Source organism: Emydura macquarii, unplaced genomic scaffold, assembly GCF_026122565.2.
Source record: "Emydura macquarii macquarii isolate MOO-44397 ecotype Brisbane River unplaced genomic scaffold, CSIRO-AGI_Emac_v2 contig_2897, whole genome shotgun sequence".
NCBI lineage: Eukaryota > Metazoa > Chordata > Testudines > Chelidae > Emydura > Emydura macquarii.
This window is the reverse complement of record NW_027133034.1, coordinates 268,708-289,999: the sequence shown is the minus strand read 5'-3', so window position 1 is coordinate 289,999 and position 21,292 is coordinate 268,708. Positions and strand designations below refer to the sequence as shown.

Sequence of the window (21,292 nt, the reverse complement as noted above, 5' to 3'; positions counted from 1 at the left end):
AGCAAATGGCCACACTGACAAATGCTAATGGGCTGTGAGGTGAACATATTGTGCAAGGCAGGTCTCATAATTAGCTCATGCACTCTCCAGTACTCTGGGGCAGATCCAGATATGGAGCTCTGACCATTTACACCAGCTCAAGATCTGCCCCTGGTTTTTTTAGATTCCAAGGCCAGAAGGGACCAGAAAGGATCATCTCGTCTGACCTCCTGTATAATGCAGGCCATAGAACTTCCCCCAAAATAATTTCTAGAGCAGAGCTTGTAAAAAGAAAAAAGAAAAAAAAGGCCCATCTTGATTTAAATATGGTCACTGATGGAGAATCCACCATGATCCTTGGTAAATTGTTCCAATAGTGAATTACTCTCACTGTTCAGATAAAAAGTTAGTAAATTTTTAGTTGTCAGGAAACCCTCAGACTGTGTGCGTGCAGCTGGGGGGAGGGCAAAAGCTGTCTGCCAGCGGGGAGCCGGGTGGCTTCCTGCCCTCAGGAGTGGGAAGAAAAGTTGACCCGGAACTCCAATCCACAGCAAGCAGTGGGGGATCCCTGGAGCTCCCTGCTGCTGCCCATGGCACCTGCAGCTCCCCGCCACTGCAAGCAGTCAAGGCTTCCAGCTGCTGCTGGTGGCCCCTGCAGCTCCCAGCTGCCGCAGGTGGCTGGGAGCCCACAAAGCGCTGAGCTGCTGTGGGGGACCCAGAGCTCAGAGCCATCACAGGGGAGTGGGTGGACCCCTGCAGCTCCAAGCTGCTGCCATAGTGCTGAGCCACAGACCCCACAGGGCAGTGGGGGGCCTACAGACCTAGAGTTCCCAGCCATGGTCCTCAGCTCCCTGCTGTGCAGGCAGGGCAGGAGTGTGTGACACTCTGCCCCACAGCTCTCATTCCACCCACACCCCATCATACCCTCCAGTCACCCCATTTTGTCATAGATAGTTATTTTTAATAAAAGTCAGGGGGAGGTCACGACTTCCGTGAATTTTTTTTATTGCCTGTGACTTGTCCCTGACTATTACTAAAAATAACCGTGACAAAATCTTAACCTTAATCAAGTGGATTTCAATATAGCCTAAGTCAGGAATGTATGCGTAGCTCTCTCTGTGTGTGTGTCTCTCTCTCTCTCTTATATATATATATATTCTATTTATTTATTTGTTTATTTTTACAGTAAATAACTTTGCATATAAACTTGCACCTGCAATTCAACTAGTATTCATTCTTTCCCTGCCTGTTCATTTTTCAAACCCAGCTATGCGGTCATTTGTTTACAGTAGTTATCACTTACATCTAGCAGTGTTCATATTACAGTACTATTACTACATGATACTGTCACATGCATATAGTGATACCTGCATTGCTGTTCCTTGCACTGTTTGGATATTAGTGACAGCCCCAGTGTCCTGGCTAAAGATAGCAGATTGCTAGCTACTTACTTAAAATTTCCTCTAGTTTAATTTGGATAAGTTGTTACATGTGCTTTAAACTGGACTGATGTGTAGTGTTGCTTTGCAAAGCTGCCACCAACTTCCACCTTCAAAGCATTTCAGTGAATAATGAGTGATCTCTCTGTATACATAAGCTATGTATAGTGAACATCAACAGTAAAGGAGAGTTTTGCAAGGGAATTCTCCAAGTGAAGGAGGAGAGACTATATGACCACTGGGGTGAGTTTGCTGTCTGTTAGTTTGTTTGTTGTGTGCTTGCTTGCTTGAAGTTTATACTGTTGTCTGTTCTGAGGGCTGTGTGCTAAGCATACAGCCTACTCAAGGCTGAGTTTATTAACAAGGTTCTAGCCTGCTATCTTTAGATCTCCAATCCTTTTATGGTTCCTGGATAAGGGGGAGGGCTAACTCAAGGAGAACGGGGGTTTAAAACACCAACTCCTAAGCAATCAGAGGAGCTAGTGAACATGGGAGTTTTGCAAGGGAGTTTAGAGAATGAGTATAAGAGGCAGATATGCCTAGCAAACATACTCTAAACTTAGGCCAATAACACCCCCCCTTTCCCTTCCCCCATGAGAACAAACAAAAAATAAACCTGCAAGAATAAAAATAATGCAGGCAGAAGTCTAACAATCTTAAATAAATCAAACTGCACCATAGAATTTCTATGGATAGAAATTCCATGCTTGAATAAGTGTATAGCAGTAGGAATATACTACCGACTACTTAACAAGGATGGTGAAGGTGACTGTGAAATAGTCAGGGACATTAGAGAGGCTACAAAACCAGAAAACCCAGTAACAAAAGAGGATTTCAACTATCCCCATATTAACTGGGTACATTTCATCTCAAGAGGGGACGCAAAGATAAAATTTCTAGAGACGATTAAAGACTGCTTCTCGGAACAGCTAGTCCCAGAACCCCCAAGGGGAAAGGCAATACTTGATTTAGTCCTAAGTCGAGCACAGGATCCGATACATGAAGTGAATATAGCTGAACTGCTCAGTAATAACGACCATAATGTAATTAAATTTAATATCCTTATAGGGAAGAAAATACCTAAGAAACCCACCACAGTAGCATTTATCTCGAGGAAGCTAGTTAAACAGAAATCAAAAGAAACAGTCACAAGAGTGAAATGCCCACAAGCTGCATGGAAAGTATTTTAAAAACAGCATAACAGGGTCTCAAACTAAATGTATACCCCCATATAAATAAAAAACAGCAAGAGGACCAAAAGAAATTTTTGTCATGGTTAAACAGCAGAGTAAAAGAAGTGGTTAGAGGCAAAAAGTCATCCTTTAAAAATTGAAAGTCAAATCCTACTGTTGATAAATTGCATAGTCAATTGCTTGGCCACACTGTGGTTACTTATGAAATATATTCAAGAGACCAAATAACGAATCTCAGTCAGGTTAATTGCTGTAAGCCAACAATAATATAGTACAGGAAAAAGGTTCCAGATGATACCATTGTCCAGGAAGCCATCTCAGGCAGCAATGTTCCAGTCACATTATGAAGAAGGTGTGCTCCCAAAGTTATACATTTCAGCAGGTATTGCTTATATAATGGTTTTACAAGTTACACATCTCTTTACATGTCACTGATACCCAACCCATTTGTCCCAGGTCCCTAAATTGTGGTTCTGTTCCTTTCTTATCTTTGTTTTGGTTACTAGCATTTCAGGTACTGGTCTATGAAGATATTTCCCTAGCTTGTACTAAGACATAGAATGAATGTATCTTGATTTTGACAAGTTTCCTATCTCCTTATGGCAAATGTTTACTTCAAAAAATGCAAAATGTTATGGGGTACTTACCACAAGTGAACAGGATTATGGTATAAACTAGTTTAGGCTATATCACTGTTACAGCACTTGTGCTTAATATTAGTTGTACTTAATGCATACTAATATATATGGTGAGGATAATACACATTATTAATATGATTGTGTGTGTGTGTTCATGTGTTAGCCAGCATATATTAGTCAGTGCTACTGAGGAAACTAAAAAGGACCATAAACTTCGGCAAGTCAAGTGTAAAGATATAATTAGGCAGGCCAAAAAAGAATTTGAAGAGCAACTAGCAAAAGACAAAAATGAACAGAAAAAAAGTTTTAAGTATATCAGGAAGCCTGCCAAACGATCAGTGGGGTCAGTGGACGATCAAGGTGCTAAAAGAGCACTCAAGGAAGATAAGGCGGTTGTAGAGAAGCTAATAGATTCTTTGCATCAGTCTTCATTGCAGAGGATGTAAGGGATATTCCCACATGTGAGACATTCTTTTTAGGTGACAAATCTGAGGAACTGTCCCAGATTGAGGTGTCAGTAGAGGAGGTTTTGGAACAAATTGGTAAATTTAACAGTAATAAGTCACCAGGAACCAAGAATTCTGAAGGAACTCAAATATGAAATTGCAGAACTATTAACTGTGGTATGTAACCTGTCATTTAAAACAGCCTTGGTACCAGATGACTAGAAGGTAGTTGATTTTTTTTAAAAAGAGTCCAAAGGTGATCCTTCCAACTAATCTATTAGAATTCACTGAGGTTGTCAACAAGCATGTGGACAAGGGTAATATAATGGATGTAGTGTACTTGGACTTTCAAAAAGCCTTTGACAAGGTCCCTTACCAATGGCTCTTCAGCAAAGTAAGCACTCATGGGATAAGGGTGAAGGTTCTGTCATGGATCAGTAATAGTTAAAAGACAGAAAAAAAAAGGGTAGGAATAAATGGTCAGTTTTCACAGTGAAAAGTGATACATATCGGGGCTCCACAAGGATCTGTACTGGGACCTGTGCTGTTCACCATATTCATAAAAGATCTGGAAAAAGTGAGGTGGCAAAGTTTGCAGATGATACTAAATTATTCAAGATGAGTTGATAGCTGGCTGAGAAGATTTACAAAGAGATCTCACAAAATTGGTGATTCACCAACAAAATGGCAGAGGAAATTCAGTGCTGATAAATGCAAAGTAATGCACATTGGAAAACAGAATCCCAACTATACATGCAGAATGATGGGGTCTAAATTAGCTGTTCCCACTCAAGAAAGTGAATTTGCAGTCATTATGGATAGTTCTATGGAAACATCTGCTCAGTGTGCAACGGCAGTTAAAAAAGCTAACAGCATGTTAGGAACCATTAGGAAAAGGATAGATAATAAGACAGAAAATATCATAATGCCACTATATAAATCCCTGGTATACCCACACTTTGAATGTTGCATGCAGTTCTGGTCAGGCTATCGCAGAAAAAAAATATTAGAATTGGGAGAGGTACAGAGAAAGGTAACAAAAATTATTAGGGGGCATGGAACCGCTTCCATATGAGGAGAAATTAAAAAGACTTGGGGCTGTTCATCTTAGAAAAGAGACGACTAAGGGGAGATGTAATAGAGGTCTATAAAATCATGACTGGTGTGGAGAGTGTGAATAAGGAAATGTTACCACTTAACACAAGAACCAGGGGGTACCAAATAAAAAGAATAGGCAGCAGGTTTAAAACAAACAGAAGAAATATTTCTTCATACAACACACAGTCAACCTGTGGACCTTGTTGCCAGAGGATGTTGTGAAGGCCAAAAATATAACTGGGCTATGAAAAAGAATATGATATACGTTTATGGAGGACAGGTCCATCAATGAGTATCACCCAAGGTCATCAGGGATATAAACCTATGCTCTGGGTGTCCCTAAACCTCTGACTGCCAGAAGCTGGGACTGGATGACAGGAGACGGATCACTTGATAATTGCCCTATTCTGATCATTGCCTCTGAAGCATCTGGCACTGGCCACTGTCAGAAGACAGTATATTGGGCTAGATGGACCACAGGTCTGATCCACTATGGCCATTCTTAGTTTCCTATAAACACAATGTGATAGAATTGCAATGGGAATCATAACCGTCAGTTCCCTTACTTTTGACATCCTGATTCTTATTCACACTAAGATTTTTTATACCATTCTGGTTAGTGTAAAGGGACCTTGGGGTAAGTGAGAATCAGGCCTTGTGTGTTTAAATCCTCAGTCATAGCATTGCATTAATATAGATTTTGCACTGAATATATTTTTGCCTGTATTTCCTTGCTGAAATACCTAGCAGTGGCAGATGAATCTCACTGTGCCCTTCCCTGATTTTACTGCAGATTAATGAGCAGATGGAGAGGAAAGGAGAAGAGTAAGTTGGTTTTGAGAGAAAGATCTGCTGTCGTTGCCAACTCTCTAACAATATTTTAGTCCACCTGTAACCATGGGGAACCAGCTTCATTTTATTTTGTAGCAATCATCTACAGATTCTGACATGCTGCATGCACAATGGGAGTTCCCTGTTCTGTGTTTTTCAAAACATGTTCATTTTGATGAAATAATATTAACCATCTTTCTCTTTCTCTTTTGAAATAGTCAGTAGACTATTGGAAATAATGAGTCTGTATACAAATACTCATGCACGTGATACAGGGTGGGTTTTGATAACTATAGTTTAACCTCCCAAATAATCGAAGGATTGCATCTGTCTCTTAAAATACCATTGATGAGATCAGAACATTGAAAATAGAGGGAAAGACTTGAGGCAACGCTATGCATCTCTGCCAGTCTGCTCACAGGTATTCTGGCTTGAAAAACACAAGTCAGGTTCTTGATTAAAGTCCTTTAAGTTCATATCTAGGAAGAATACCCCCACTCCCACAGCAAAAGGAACTTCCCACATTTCTTAGACCAAAAACATTAATTCGGTCTCCATGAACCAAACCTAGGCCTCCATCTTGAAAATTTTTGCATGCTTGCAGAGAGCTGCACCCACACCAAGCCCCACCAACTGCAACAGGTCTCTGCACAAGTGCAACAGTCCACCAACCTGCAACAAATTGCAGAAGCAGTGCCCCATTTGCTATCGTTTAATTATCTGGAATTTTTTTCCGGGCTGTTTTTTTGTGTTTGTCATTTTTTTCTGTTTCTTGCTCTCCTATTGTTACTATTAACGATGGATTGCCTTTTTTAACAAAATTAACAATAATTTGTTATTAAAAAGGATTAGAAGTCTCAGGAGGGATAAATCATGGTGGATTATGTAGTCAGAGTCTACATTAATCTTATCAGATCCAGTTTTTCATTTCAAGAGAGGCTGGGAAATCTCTCTGGAATGCCATACAGAGTCACACTGAACACAGTCAGCAAAAGGTACCAGCCAGAAAACTAATGCCTTCTTATTAGCTAATGAGTTTGGCACCAACTTGCATAATCTACGTTGCAGCTAATAGAGAGCAAGTGTCAAAAGAACTTAAATCTTCTAGTTCTACATTTTTGTCTTCCCAAAGGCTGTCTGAGAAATGTACACGTTCTATTTATTTAAAGGGTTAGAAATGACATTTGTTGTCTTGCTTCCTAAGTGCCTTATAGAAATTAAAACAAAATCAAATTTTGCCTGAGTTAAAACCCTTTTTATGCTGTTGCAGAAACAATCTCATCAGCAATGCAGAGGTGTGGCCAAATGGGTGAACTTTACACAAGGTTTATCAGTGGAATCCCCAGGCTCTTGGAAACTCCTTGCTGTGGTCACTAGAAATCAGTAGGTGATATTCATCCCTGTGCAAAAGGCCAGCTTCAATCCCTAGACATCACTCAAGTGCAATTAAGCCCTTAGGGTAAAGTTCAGCTCTGTGCAGTGGTACAGCACAACTTAAATCTTCAAAGTAGGGCATAAATGGAATTGAAATGGTACATTGGCTTATGAGTTCCATGTTAGTCTGCTTATAGCAAAACAGCAAGAGTTCTGTGGCACCTTAAAAACTAACAAATTTATTTGGGCATAAGCTAACGTGGGCAGAAACCCACTTCGTTGGATGCTTATTCTCTTTCTCTGCACAAGGATGAATTTCACTACATATGAAGAGTTTTCATTGTGGCAAACTGATGTAATGTTCCCTTCAGAACAATTGCTTATGTTGTTTTTCTTAGTGAAATCTATTGTATTTTCATTTAGTCCCTATTCCCCCCGAAAAAACTATTTTGACACCATTAAAAATTGCATTTACACGGCGAGAAGCATCTACAGTTAAACAGTTGTTTCTAGAAATCAATTTTCATTATCATATCAGTGGAATGTAATATACTAACAAGCTTAAAAATCCAAATAAAATAGAAATCCAGAACCTGTCAGATTATTCAGAGTATTTACAGTATTGACAGGGGGGCTCTGAATGTGTGAATGGTTGAACTCTTCTGCAAGTTCATACCTCTGGTATGTCATTTGAAATGTAATTTTTCCTAGCATTGAAGTAAGATTTTTTATTTGATTTATGACCTCAAAGTCCAATGATTTGTACATTAGTAATAAACCCATTTATCTGATGGGTACCTATGATAGTTTCTATTAATTTAGCCAAATCATTATATTTCTGCCAGCCATGGTAGGAGTAAAGCTCCATTGGCACAGTCACTAAGAAACTTTTGGGGGAGATCACGGGAGTCATTTGTATCTGAATGTAGGGTTAGTTTGGCTTTGGCCCCCTTCAGGCTCCCCAGATCTCTCTGGACAAATCCTCTTCTGTGCTCGCCCAGGAACTCCCCCACGCTTCCCCAGCAGCAGAATTTGTCTGGTGCTTCTAGTCTCCAAGAGCCTTGCTTCTCATTCATAAATACATCTATTAAATTCCCTTCATGCTGTTCTCCTTCCCCTCAGAAACCTCTCACTCTCCAAAACACAGTCACTACCTTCCTTCCCATGCCTCCTCCACATCCCGTCACTCTCTTCTCCCCCACCAAGTCCTACAGTGTCTTTCTCCTCCACAAACTATCTCACTCTCCTTCCTGCCCACCAAGAGCCCAGGATTTCCTACCTCTCCCCTGGTAACCACCTCATCTCCCTAAACTCCCTGTCCCAACCCATTTCCTCTCTCCTCTCACTCTTCTCTACCTCCCCAAATCCCTTCACTCTGAGGTCTCTTTCCCTTACATCAAAACCTGCTCATGCTGCTCCCTCCCTTATCTCCCCTTAGTCTCTGCTACCCCCATCCTGCCTCTGTCCCTTGTCCCACTAGCTTCACTGTTATAATCTCTGTTTGCCCCTAATCTGTTTGCCCCCTCCTTCATTCCTCCTAGCTCCACCCTCCATCCCGAGAGCCTCTGCCATCCCCACTTTCCCTCCTTGTCCACCCTAGCCACACCCTTCCATAAATAATGACAAGTAATAACCTGTTTCAATCATATACATGCAAGGGGAAAAACAAGCAGTGCATAATCACATAAATAGAACTCTTTCTAGAGTAGGTCTAATCATGAAAGAAGATAGAACAAGAAATCAAGATAAGAAATAGACAACAGCTTTAGCACCTTAGAAATCAGAATCATGATACATTTATTAATGGAATTATATGACAGGGTTACCTGTGAAAGTAGAGGACTGGACACAGTGATGCAGGCGGTCCCTTTCAGTCCTGTGACCCTCTGCCAAAGCATTTTTCTGTCCTATGTAGAACCCCACACTACATTTTTTTTGACACTACAAGTTTTAGACAGAATTGATATAACTTACTGTTTCTTTAATCATTGTGTACACAAGTAAATTGTCTAGAGTGGAACAACAGATGTGTTAGATGCTCTCCTAAACAGACTTACTTCAAAATTCCTTAGGCAGGAAAGTAAATAATTCAGTTAAACCCACTGGGTGCAACCCACAAAGCAATTTAGGTGCCTAAACTCCACTTAGACTAAGTAGCCACATGCAGCACCATGCGATCCACGAAACTCCCACTTGGCTACCATCTAACCCTGTAGGTGCCTACATTCACTCAGCGCCTAACTTTCCTTCATAAAAGTTCCCGACGTACTCCCTAAATTTTAGGTTGGGGGGCATGTACTCTGCTGCCTCCCTTTAGGCACCCAGAAATGAAAGAGTGATTGGAGTAGGGGGACTGGATCTGAGTCTCCCACCGTTCAGATAGGTGCCCTAACCACCAGTGTACAGAGTCTCTCTCTCTTTTTCTCTCTCTCTCTCCGCCCAATGAATATTTAAGTGTTTATCAACACTGGATAAATATTAGCTAAGATCGCAGAAATACTACCCAATGCGTGGGGTGACCCTAAACCTCTGACTACCAGAAACCAGGTGTGGAAGACAGAGAGAGATCACTCCATAATTGCCCTGTTCTGTACATTCTCTATGAAGCTCTGGCATGGGCCACAGTTGGAGACAGGGTACTGGGCAAGATGAACCATGATCTAAGCCAGTAGGCAGCTCTTATGTTCTTATGAACAATCATTGGGTCAGAGAGAGAGACACAGAGTGTGTGAAATTGCCTCTGGATTATATGGGAGCTGAGAGACCCCAGGTCTAGTATTCCTGCTCCTATCACTTTCATTTTTTAATTCACCATGGAACAGCTTCAAGAGAAGAGACTGAGAGAGCCCCACCTCCAAATATCCCATGGTGCAGTGGTTAGAGCACTCTCCTGAGAAGTGGGAGACCCCTGTTCAAATCCTTTCTTGCCCTGTGGCTGAGAGGGAGGAATTGAACCTGGGTCACTCACACTCCAAGTGAGTGCTCTAACTATTGTACTAAAAGTTATAAGATAGACACTGGCATCACTTCCACCATTACCATCGCTTCCCCTGGTGGCCATTTTGTGTGGAGCAAGGCAGGCACCTCACTTATTCTCTGAAGAAATGGCTAAGGAACTAAGTCACCTATTACAGGACAGACCCAACAAAGAAAACAACAGAACAGCACTGGCCATCACCTACAGCCCCCAGCTAAAATCTCTCCAAAACATCAATAAGGATGTACAGCCTATCCTAGCAGATGATCCCTCACTCGCTCAAGCTGTGGGAGGCAGACCTATCCTTGCTTACAGACAGCCCCCCAACCTGAAGCAAATACTCCCCAGCAACCATACACCATACAACAAGAACACTAACCCAAGAACCTATCCCTGCAAGAAACCCCGTTGTCAGCTCTGTCCACACATCGACTCAAATGATACCATCACAAGTCCTAACCACATCAGCCACACCATAAGGAGCTCATTCACCTGCACATCTACTAATGTAATATATGCCATCATGTGCCAGCAATGCCCCTCTGCCATGTACATTGGCCAAACCGGACTGTCACTATGCAAAAGAATAAACGGACACAAACCAGACATAAAAAATGGTAACATCCATAAACCAGTAGGAGAGCACTTCAATCTCCCAGGACACTCTGTAGCTGACTTGAAAGTTGCCATAGTTCTACAAAAAAACTTCAAAAACAGACTTCAGTGAGAAACTGCAGAGCTGGAACTCATATGCAAACTTGACACAATCAAACTGGGTCTGAGCAGGGATTTGGAATGGTTCTCTCATTACAAGAAGTAATTGTCACTGTTCACACATTCTCACCTTCTAATCAATGGTTGTGAATAGGCCTCATCTACTCTAACTGAATGGACTTTATTTACATCTACCCTCCCCATTGCTGTTCCTTACCCTTGGATGTATATATATACCCCCTATCTGATTTCTATTTCTCTCATCTGACGAAGTGGGTTGCAGCCCATGAAAGCTTATGCTTAGGGATAATATTAGAGCCAGTTGTCTCATTTAACATTTGCATTAATAGATTGGAAAAGGGAGGGGGGAGTTCATACCTGATGCTAAATTGGCAGGTGTTGTGAACACCACTGAGGATAGAGAAAATAATACAAAGGGACCAAGAGAGATTAGAAATACAGCAGGAAGTAAAATGAGATCCAGTTTGGAAAAATGAAAGCTAATTGCTTTTATCATGATGTGTACTATCTGGAATACAGATACTGTGTTTAACAGGGAGAAAGCTAGATAGCAATAATACTGAAAGAGATTTAAGTGTGATTGCAGTGAATAAGATGCAAGTTCCCAATGGGATTTGGCAACAACAACAACAGCAAAAGCCTGTGCAATCTGGGAATGCATAGGCTGAGCATCTTCCTTCACACATCAGGGTCCCTCCTTGTATACAGGCTTAGGAAGCACAAATCTAGAATATTGTGTTTACTTCTAAGCACTCCAGTGCCAGAAAGATGTTCACAAACTGTGGGATGGACTTCAAAGAAAAACACAAATGGTTAGGAGTCTGTCTACAGGGGTTGATATCCACAAAGATGAGATCTCCTAGACTGTCAGATAGTTTCCCAAAAGAAATGTAGGAGCTCCATCCCATGAATTATTTACATTTGGACTAGAAAAAAAACCTGAAAAATATATTGTGGATAACCCTGCATTGGTCTAAATTACTTGACCTAACAGGACATTTACCTCTTTAATTCACTGACTAGCATGTTATTCTGGACACTTTATTTTTAAGTAGAGCTTGCTTTGTAGACAGAAGAAATATTTTCTAGACTCCTTTGGGATTCATAGAAGAACTAGAAGCACTTGTCTCAAAGAAGCACTATTCCATTCCTGTAAGTCTTGGTTGTACATCTCAAGGGTCCATGATCACTACAAAAACTGAAGGAATCAAAGGGATGCTCAAAGTTTATAATAATCCTATTCCTCAAGAAGAGAAGGGTATATCAGATGTGGCTGTGCCTTTCAATGTATTGTTAATATAAAACTACTGGAAGGATTTGTTTACATGAGCTATGCGAACTGTGATAGTGCAAACAGAGTCGGGAGGGAGGAAGACAGCTGGTCAAAACTGGTCCTGGAAACAAAGTGCCTAGCCCAATTAAAAGCCAATATTCTTCAGCTTCATTTGTGATAGTTATTTTTGTGCAAGGCCCCAGGAGATGTGAACATAGTACAAAGCACAGAGAGCAGTAAACACTTGAAGAAAATGTATTCACTTACCAATCTTGGAGAACAATTGTAATCCAAACCACAGTAACAGCTCTGTAACAATGATATTAAATTGAATAAACAAATCTCTTATCAAATGAAGCAGGAGCTGAAAGAGGCAATCATTCTGCCTTTGGGGTTAGTGATTGGAATCAGAGCTGCTGGCACCAGCGCTGAATCTGATGCAAGTGGGAAATCCTTGGTGGTTTCCTACTGCAGAAATATTTGATCCTGATTCTACCATCAATCCATAGCCACAATCCCCACTGAACATATTAGGGGCATGATCCTGTAAAATATTACACACCACCTGCAACTCCCATTAAAGGTAATGGGAACTTAGGATGCTCACTACCCTGCAGAATTTGGCCCTAGTTCCCTAATTTTGCACACACAACAATGGCAGGACTGAGTGATAAGAAGTATCCGAAAAGGTTTCAAGCATCAAGTGCCCTTTTTTGTGTGCCGATACCCCTTCCATATGTCTGAGTCTCATAAAAAGAGTGCCAGAAGCTAAATCCAACTGCTGTTCACATGGACCTGGTTTGTGCCATTAGGAGTTTGGGGATGTACAACTTTTAAGATGCCACCTATTCCTCCCAGTGCTGAGTGTACCCAAAAGAGAGAGAGGAGGAATGGTTCCTCATTTCCACCCTGCCCTCAATGGGCTGATGTGTATACCTAGGTGTGCATGGAAGGAGCAGTCTGTGCACTCCCCCAGTTACACAGCCCTTCCATAGATTGCACGGAGTATGGAGGCTTCTTGTGCCATCCTCCAGTCTGTACCATATCATGCCCCCAAACTGATACCCAGCCATTTAGATTTTTTAGATAAGTTTTTGGGATATACATAATTGGCCCAATTTTCCAAAGCAAATGTCTATATAATGCAAATTTAGCATTTATATATGCAACTGGGCACTCAGCCAAGTAATTACTGGTTTTAGCTTCTTAAAGTGCCAAGCTGTATGTGAAAATATAATCAAATTAGACAGTCATTTTTAAATAGGGTGATCAGATAGCAAGTGTGAAAAATTGGGACGGGGGTGGGGAGTAATACGGGCCTATATAAGACAAAGCCCCGAATATCGGGATTGTCCCTATAAAATCAGGAAATCTGGTCACCCTACTTTTGAAAGTTGGGCTCGGTATGTGTTAGTGATATGCAAGTCCAGAAGGCAACACAGCAAGATGAAAAGAGGATAGTGCATTTGTTTCAACTCTGGTATGCTATGTTTATTTTACAATTTCCCATAAGGTTGATGAAATTTTATTTTTGAACGGGATTATTTGCTTCCATTTAGCCACAATACATAAAACTCTGGGGCCCATTTTTCAGCTTGTCTTTTTTCTGTGAATGCAAATCTAGTCGGTTCAAGTATGGCTGCCCATTTAGCGTAAACAAATTTGGGTTTCACATGTACAAAGGTATTGATAAAGAACACTTCATAGACTGATAAAGGAAGAATGTCAGGTAGTTTTGCACCAAAATTTCAGTGTTGGTGGGGGAGTCCAAATCCTAAATATTAAAACAATGTTTTCCTAACATTTAAGTAAAAAAAATTAAATGAAAACAGTTTTTGTTTTGGATTGAAACATTCTCCTGTGTATTATTAATCATTATTTTTGCATTACAATAGTGCTTACAGGCCCTAATAAGGAATTGATGGCCCCAGTGTACTAGGTCCTGAACAAGTCCCAATAAAAAGACTGTCCACACCCCAAGAGTTACAATCAAAGCAAAAGCTTACAATCCAAACATGGCAGGACTCTGCTAACACATAAGATCTGGAAAGTGAAACTGAAAACAGTTGCATAGAAAAGTGAAAATGGTTAATCTATTTTCCTTTTCTGAACTGAGTAAAAGGCAAAAAGTAATCAAACTGCATTACTGATGAAAAATAAATTAATTTTTTTTTTTAAGTTTTCCATTATAATAATCTCAGTTATTTTTAATTACACAGATATGGAATTTTTTTTAAACATTTGATTTTTCAATTTGTCCCTTTTTAAGATTTTTCTCCTTTTGTAGTTTTCCTTCTATAATTTTTACTCTCCACTGTTGTTTTTTTCTTCTTCAGATATTTAAAAAAATTCTCCTTCATGAAATTACCCTATTGTACATTAAAACAAAATATCCTTTTTTAGCAATTAAGATGAGTGCATATGTAAGTCAAATATGGTTTTAATGCACTCTTCTTCCTTTTGCAGCCAATTGGTCTCATGTTTTCGTACCACCCCATGATCTTCTGATTTACAAGTAGTTTGACTGCTCCCACAGCTCCTTGTTTCCATTTCTCAGGACTCTCTCTGGCTGGTCTCCCCTCATTCCCCCCAGAAAAATGTTCTGATTCTTTTAGTTTTTTGTTTGCTTTTTTACACTGGGATCCCTCTTAATATAGCTGGATATGGAAGCCTTACACCATATGGATATGCCTTGGGATTTTGGTCCTCCACTTGCCTTTACAATATGAGTATCTCTCACCACTTGCCCGTCAGTAATTGCATCTTCACTTTGATCTGTAAAGTAGGCCTGATGTGTTTGGTGGAATCACAGAATAATAGAAATGTAGGACTGGACAGGACCTCGAGGACATCTAGTCCATTTCACTGCACTGTGGCAGGACCAAAACCATCCCTTGCTAGTGTTTGTCTAACCCTGGTCTTAAAAACTTCCAATAACAGGGATTATGCAACTTCTCTTGGTAACCTATTCCATCACTTAATTATTTTAGTTAGAAAGTTTTTCCTAATATCTAACCTAAATCTCCCATGCTGTAGATTAAGACCGTGTAATCTTCATTAGACATGGAGAACAATTGATCACTATCCTTTTTATAACAGCAATTAACATATTTAAAGATAGGCTTAGAAGGATTTGATTTTCACTGGTAAATGTTGATTTCACTGTACACACACAAATTGATGAAAAAATATTTCCACTGATAATAAACATTTACAGACAGGCAAAGTAAGAAAAATGCCGCTTGAGAACTTAGAGTCCAACCTTAATGTGTATAAAACATATTTTAATGTGATGTTGACAATTTGTGTTTTAAGGGCTAAGAAATTACTGTCATTAAACAACTGTCATTAAATAGTTTTCTGACTTTTTCTCCCCCCATAATTTTGCACAACTGTGAAAATTTAAATAAATACAAATTTTAAAAATACTTAAAAATAAACATCAATCTAATTCTGTCAATCCTACTTACAGACTATTATCAGGTCCCTCCTTAGTCGTCTTTTCTCAAGACTCTACATATACAGTTTTTTTAACTTTTCCTCATAGGTCAGGTTTTATAAATTTTTTATCATTTTAGTTGCTCTCCTCTGGACTTTTTCCAATTTGTCCACATCTTTGAAAGTGTGGTGTCCAAAACTGGACATAATAGTCCAGTTGAGGCCTTACCAGTGCCATGTAGAGCAGAACAATCACCTCCCGTGTCTTACCCCAGAATATTAGCCTTTTTGCAACTAATTAACATTGTTGGTTCATATTGAATTTGTGATCCATTATAATCCCTAGATCCTTTTCTGCAACACTATCACCTAGCCAGTTATACCCCATTTTGTAGTTGTGCATTTGATTTTTCCATCCTAAGTGAAGTACTTTTCACTTGTCTTTATTGAATTTCATCTTCTTGATTTCAGACCAATTCTCCAATTTGTCAGTCATTTTGTATTCTAATGCAGTCTTCCAAAGTGCTTATAACCCCTCACAGTTTGTGGTTATCAGCAAATTTTATAAGCATACTCTTATGAAATAAATGAAAATATTGAATAGTCCTGGAGCCAGAACATATTCCTGTAGAACTTCTCTAGATATGTTCTGCCAGTCTGACAGTGAAACACTGATAACTACTCTTTGGGAAATCAGTTTTGTACCACCTTATAAAAATTTCATTTTAGCCACATTTCTGTAGTTTGGGACAGTAACAAAAGCTTCACTAAAATAACAATTAATCATGAAGACTCACAGACTTTAAGGCCAGAAGAGACTATGTTTATCTAGTCTGACCTCCTGCATGTTGCAGGCCATAGAATTTCACTCACTCACTCCTGCAATAGACCCACAACCTTTGGCTGAGTTACTGAAGTCCTCAAATCCTGATTTAAAGACTTCAAGTTACAGAGAATCCACCCTTTATTCTAGTTCAAATCAGCAAGTGACCTGTGCCACACACTGCAGAAAAAGGACAAAAAAACCACCAGGGTCTCTGCCAATCTGACCTGAGAGAAAATTCCTTCCTGACCCCAAATATGGTCATCAATTAGACCTTGAGCACGTGGGTAAGGTCCACCAGCTAGACACCTTGGAAAGAATTCTCTGTAGTAGTTCAGAGTCCTCCCCTCTAGTGACCAACCTCTAGCCAGTGGAGATATTTGCTAATAGCAGTCACGGATGGGCCATATGCCATTGTAGGCAACCTCATCATACCATCCCCTCCATAAACTTATCACTCAGTCTTACAACAAATTAAGTCTTTTGCTCCTCACTATTCACCTTGGACAGCTGTTCCAGAACTTCACACCTCTGATCATTACAAATCTTTATCTAATTTCAAGCCTAAACGTGTTGATGGCCAGTTTATATCCATTTGTTCTTGTGCCAACATTGGCCCTTAACTTAAATAACCCCTCTCCCTCTACTGATATATTTATAGAAAGCAATCATATCTCACCTCAACCTTTGTTTTATTAGGCTAAACAAGCCATGCTCCTTAAGTCTTCTCTTGTAAGGCAGGTTCCCCTCTATCCATTAGGCCAGTAACTCTGTCAAAGAAGGAAATTATGTTGGTTAGGCATGATTTATTCTCGACAATTCCATGTTGACTATTACTTGTCACTAAGGCTGCAAGTTTGTCACAGAAGTGAAAATGTCATGGATACTGTGACTTCTTTGTTTGTCCAGGACTTCCATGCCAGAAGACTTTCAGGGAGCAGCCACGACAAATTTGAGGGAGTAGTGTTGTGACCTGGTACATGGGATCACAGTGCCACTCATTTCAATTTGGCTCAGCCACCCTCAGCAACCCTGCAAGTTGGTGTGCCAGGTTGCAATGCCTGGAGTGGGAGAGCTGGGCCCAACCCCATGGGACAAAGGAACCGCTGCTGTGAGGTGAGTGTGAGATGGGCTTGCAGCCCCACTCCTTCCCAGGGCCTCTCCCCCTCATCAGGCTGGAATTAGGGTTGTGCACCAGAGCACGTGGTCTGTGCCCCTTTGGCAGGGCAAGGACATATCAGCAGCAGAGGATGACGATGACACTGGTCTATGATTTTAATGAGGTATAGTTGAATTTTATTTGTCACAGCATTTTTTATCAAAAATCATGAAACCTGTGACTTTTATTAAATTTAATGTGACTATTACATGTTTTTTAATTAAAAAATGATGTGATAAATCTGCAGCCCGACTTATCACCCTCTAGATGCACCTTCTAAATGCTTACAAATTAATAGTTTCATAATTTGTTCCAATATCTTTCCAGGAAGCAAAGTTAGGCTGATTGATCTATAATTCCCTATATAATGTCTGCCTTTTCAAAGATAGCTGCCTTTAAAAGATACAATGCTTACCCTTCTTCAGTCCTCTGGGACCTCACCCATCTTCCATGAGTTCTCAGAGATAATTGCTATTGGATTGCTTCAGCTCATTCCTCAAGTATCCTAGGCTGAATTTCATCAGTTCCTGCCAACTAGAGTACATTTAACTTATCTACATATTATTTAACCTGAGAGACAAGGTGGGTGAGATAATAGATAAAAGATATTACATCACCCACCTTGTTTCTCTAATATCCTGGGATTAACATGGTTACAACTATACAGCATAGTATTTAACCACTTCTTTTCTTATTCCGCTTGTGTTCCTTCCTCCTTGCTGTTAAGTATTCAGTCACAAGTAACTTTAATGGTGAAGACTGAAAAAAAAAGGTGTTAAACACTTTGGCCTTCTTGGTGTCATCTGTTATTAGATATCATTTCCCCCTAGGTAATGGACTTACACTTTCCTTTGTCTTTCTCTTGCTCCTACTGTATTTAAAGAACATCATCTTATTGCCCTTTATGTTCCTTCCTAGTTGTAACGCATTTTGTAAGAACATAAGAACAGCCATCCTAGGTCAGACCAATGATCCATCTAGCCCAGTATTCTGTCCTCCGATATTGGCCTGTGCCAGATGCTTCAGAGGAAATTAATAGAACAAGGTAATTTCAAGTGATCCGTCCCCTGTCGTCCAATCATGGCTTCTGGCAATTGGAAGCTTAGGGACACCTAGAGCATGGAGTTGCTCTCCTGACCATCTTGGCTAATAGCCACTGATGGACCTACCCTTCGTAGACTTATCTCATTCTTTTGGAACCCAGTTATACTTTTGGTCTTTACAACATCCCATGCCAATCATTTCCATAAGCTGTGTTGTGTCAACAAGTACTTCCTTTTGTTTGTGTTTGAAACCAGTTGCCTATTAATTTAATTGGGAGACCCCTAGTTTTTGTTTTATGTGAAGAAGTAAATAACACTTCACTTTCTCCATGCCACTCATGAGTTTATAGAACTCTATCATATCTCCTCTTAGTTGACTCTTTAGCATTTCTGATTTTGTCCCTTCATGCTTGCGCTATTCTTTTGTTCTCGTTCTTAGCAATGTATCCATGTTTCCGTTTTTTGTAGGGTTCCTTTTTGATTTTCAGATTATTAAAGAGCTCCTGATGAAGCCATATCAGCCCCTTATTCTTCTTCATAATGGGATAGTTTGCTGTTGTGCTTTTAATATTGTCACTTTGAGAAACTGCCAGTTGTCTGGAACTCCTTTTCCCCTTAGATTTTCTTCCCATGGAACCTTACCTACCAGTTATCTGCGTTTGTTAAAGTCTGCTTCTTTGAAGTCCATTTTCCTAATTCTGCTGCTCTCACTCCTTCCTTTCCTTAGAATAATGAAATCTATCATTTCATGATCACTTTCACCCAAATTGCCTTCAACCTTCAAATTCCTGTTAGTCAAAATAAAGTCTAAAATGGCTGCTCCCTTGGTTGCTTCCACCACTATTTGAAACATGAAGTTGTCCCCAACACATTCCCAGAACTTACTGGATATTTTGTGTTTTGCCCTATTATTTTTCTAACAGATGTCTGGATAATTAAAGTACCCTGCTGCTCATTTTGTGTTTTGGATTTTTCTGTTATTTGTCCTAGAAATGCCTTCTCCACATTCTCCTTGTGGTTTAGTGGTCTATTGTAGAACCCTACTGTGATTTAATCTCTGTATTTTTTCTGTTCTTATCTTTACCCAGAGACTTTCAATGGTCTGCCTCAAACCTCCTTCTGAATCTCACAATAAATGTTGACATTTTTGATGTGCAACATTTCCTCCCTTTTTTCCCTGAATGTCCTTCCTGAACAAGCTATATCACTCTATACCAATATTTCAGTCATGAGATATATTCCACCAAGTCTATGTGATGGCAATTGCATTATAATTTTGCTTGTGTACCAGAATTTTTGTTCTTCCTGTTTCACTTAATATTAACACCATTCCACTTGCTCTCTGCTTGTGCTAATATGGTTATCTGTCCACTTCCAAACCAAAACCTGCCCATAACCAGGAAGTACAGCTGCGCTAACTCAGGCTTTGTCTACACCCAAAAGTTGTATCACTTTAATTATACCAATATAGTTAAAGTGGTACAACACCCCCTCAAGTGGATGCAGATATACTGTATAAAAGTGCTTCGCATTGATATAGCTATTCCCAAATGGGAAAGGGAATAAGATATAGTGAAAAAATACCTTTATACCCTTATAATTGCATTCACAGTATGAACCACTACGAAACCACCTGATCAGCATCCTGTACAGTAAACCGAAGAAGATCAAGAAAGAGCTCTCAATACTGGAGACTCTTATAAAAAACCAAACCTCCACACAAACTTCCACGTGGTTTATCTTTACTAAGACAAGACAGACCATTTACAACACACACTTTGCTTCTCTACAGTAGAAAAAGGACACTAAACTATCTAAACTCCTATATGCTACAAGGGACCACAACAGTGATACCCTTAACTCACCCAACAATATTGTAAATCTAACCAGCTACACACTTAACCTGACAGAAGAGTCTGTTCTATCTCGGGGACTCTCTTTCTGCCCTACCACCCCCATGCACATGATACAGTTCTGCCGTGACCTGGAAGTCTACTTTCGCAGTCTGTGACCCAAGGAATATTTCCACCACACCACTGAACAGCACACTAACCCTCAGATACCTTCCCACCAATGCTACAAGAAGAACTCTGCATGGACTCCTCTGGATGGTTGAAATCACAGACTAGACTTTTACATAGAATGCTTCCACTGACGTGCACAAGCTGAAATTGTAGACAAGCAGCATCACTTGCCCCATAGCCTCAGCCATGCAGAATGCAACTCCATCCACACCCTCAAAAACAACTCTGACATTATAATAAAAAAGGCTGACAAAAGGAGGTGTGACAGTCGTCATGAATAGGTCGGATTATGAGCAGGAAGCCACAAAACAACTCTCCAACACCACATTCTACAGGCCATTGTCCTTTCATCCCACTGAGGAATACCAAAAGAAACTACACCATCTGCTCATGAAACTCCCTGAAGAAGCACAGGAACAAATCTACACAGACAGACCCCTAGAGTCCCAACCAGGGATATTCTATCTGCTACCCAAAATCCACAAACCCAAGAATCCTGGATGCCCCATCATCTCGGGCATTGGCACTCTTACAGCAGGGTTATCAGGCTATGTGGATTCTCTCCTCAGGCCCTACAGTACTATTACTCCTAGCTTTCTTCGGGAAACCACTGACTTCCCGAGAAAACTACAATCCATTGGTGATCTTCCAGAAAACACCATCCTGGCCACTATAGATGTAGAAGCTCTCTACACCAACATTCCACACAAAGATGGACTACAAGCCCTGAGGAACAGTATCCCCTGATAATGCCATGGAACAACTGATAGCTGAATTTTGGGACTTTGTCCTCTCCCACAGCCATTTCAGATTTGGAGATGA

The 21,292-nt window shown here is 40.3% G+C and overlaps 1 long non-coding RNA gene across 2 annotated transcripts in view; it reads right to left on the bottom strand.

The window, feature by feature from the left end:
- The window catches only part of LOC137166993 (uncharacterized), a 42,619-nt gene that overhangs the window by 15,768 nt on the left and 5,559 nt on the right, over positions 1-21,292 (bottom strand). Inside the window, exons 2-3 of one of the 2 annotated variants that reach the window (XR_010923912.1) lie at positions 16,924-17,014; positions 12,251-12,292 (exon numbers count right to left, since the gene is read on the bottom strand). This is a non-coding gene — a long non-coding RNA (uncharacterized lncRNA). The remainder of the gene's footprint in view (positions 1-12,250; positions 12,293-16,923; positions 17,015-21,292) is intronic. The other variant, XR_010923913.1, reaches the window with a different exon arrangement.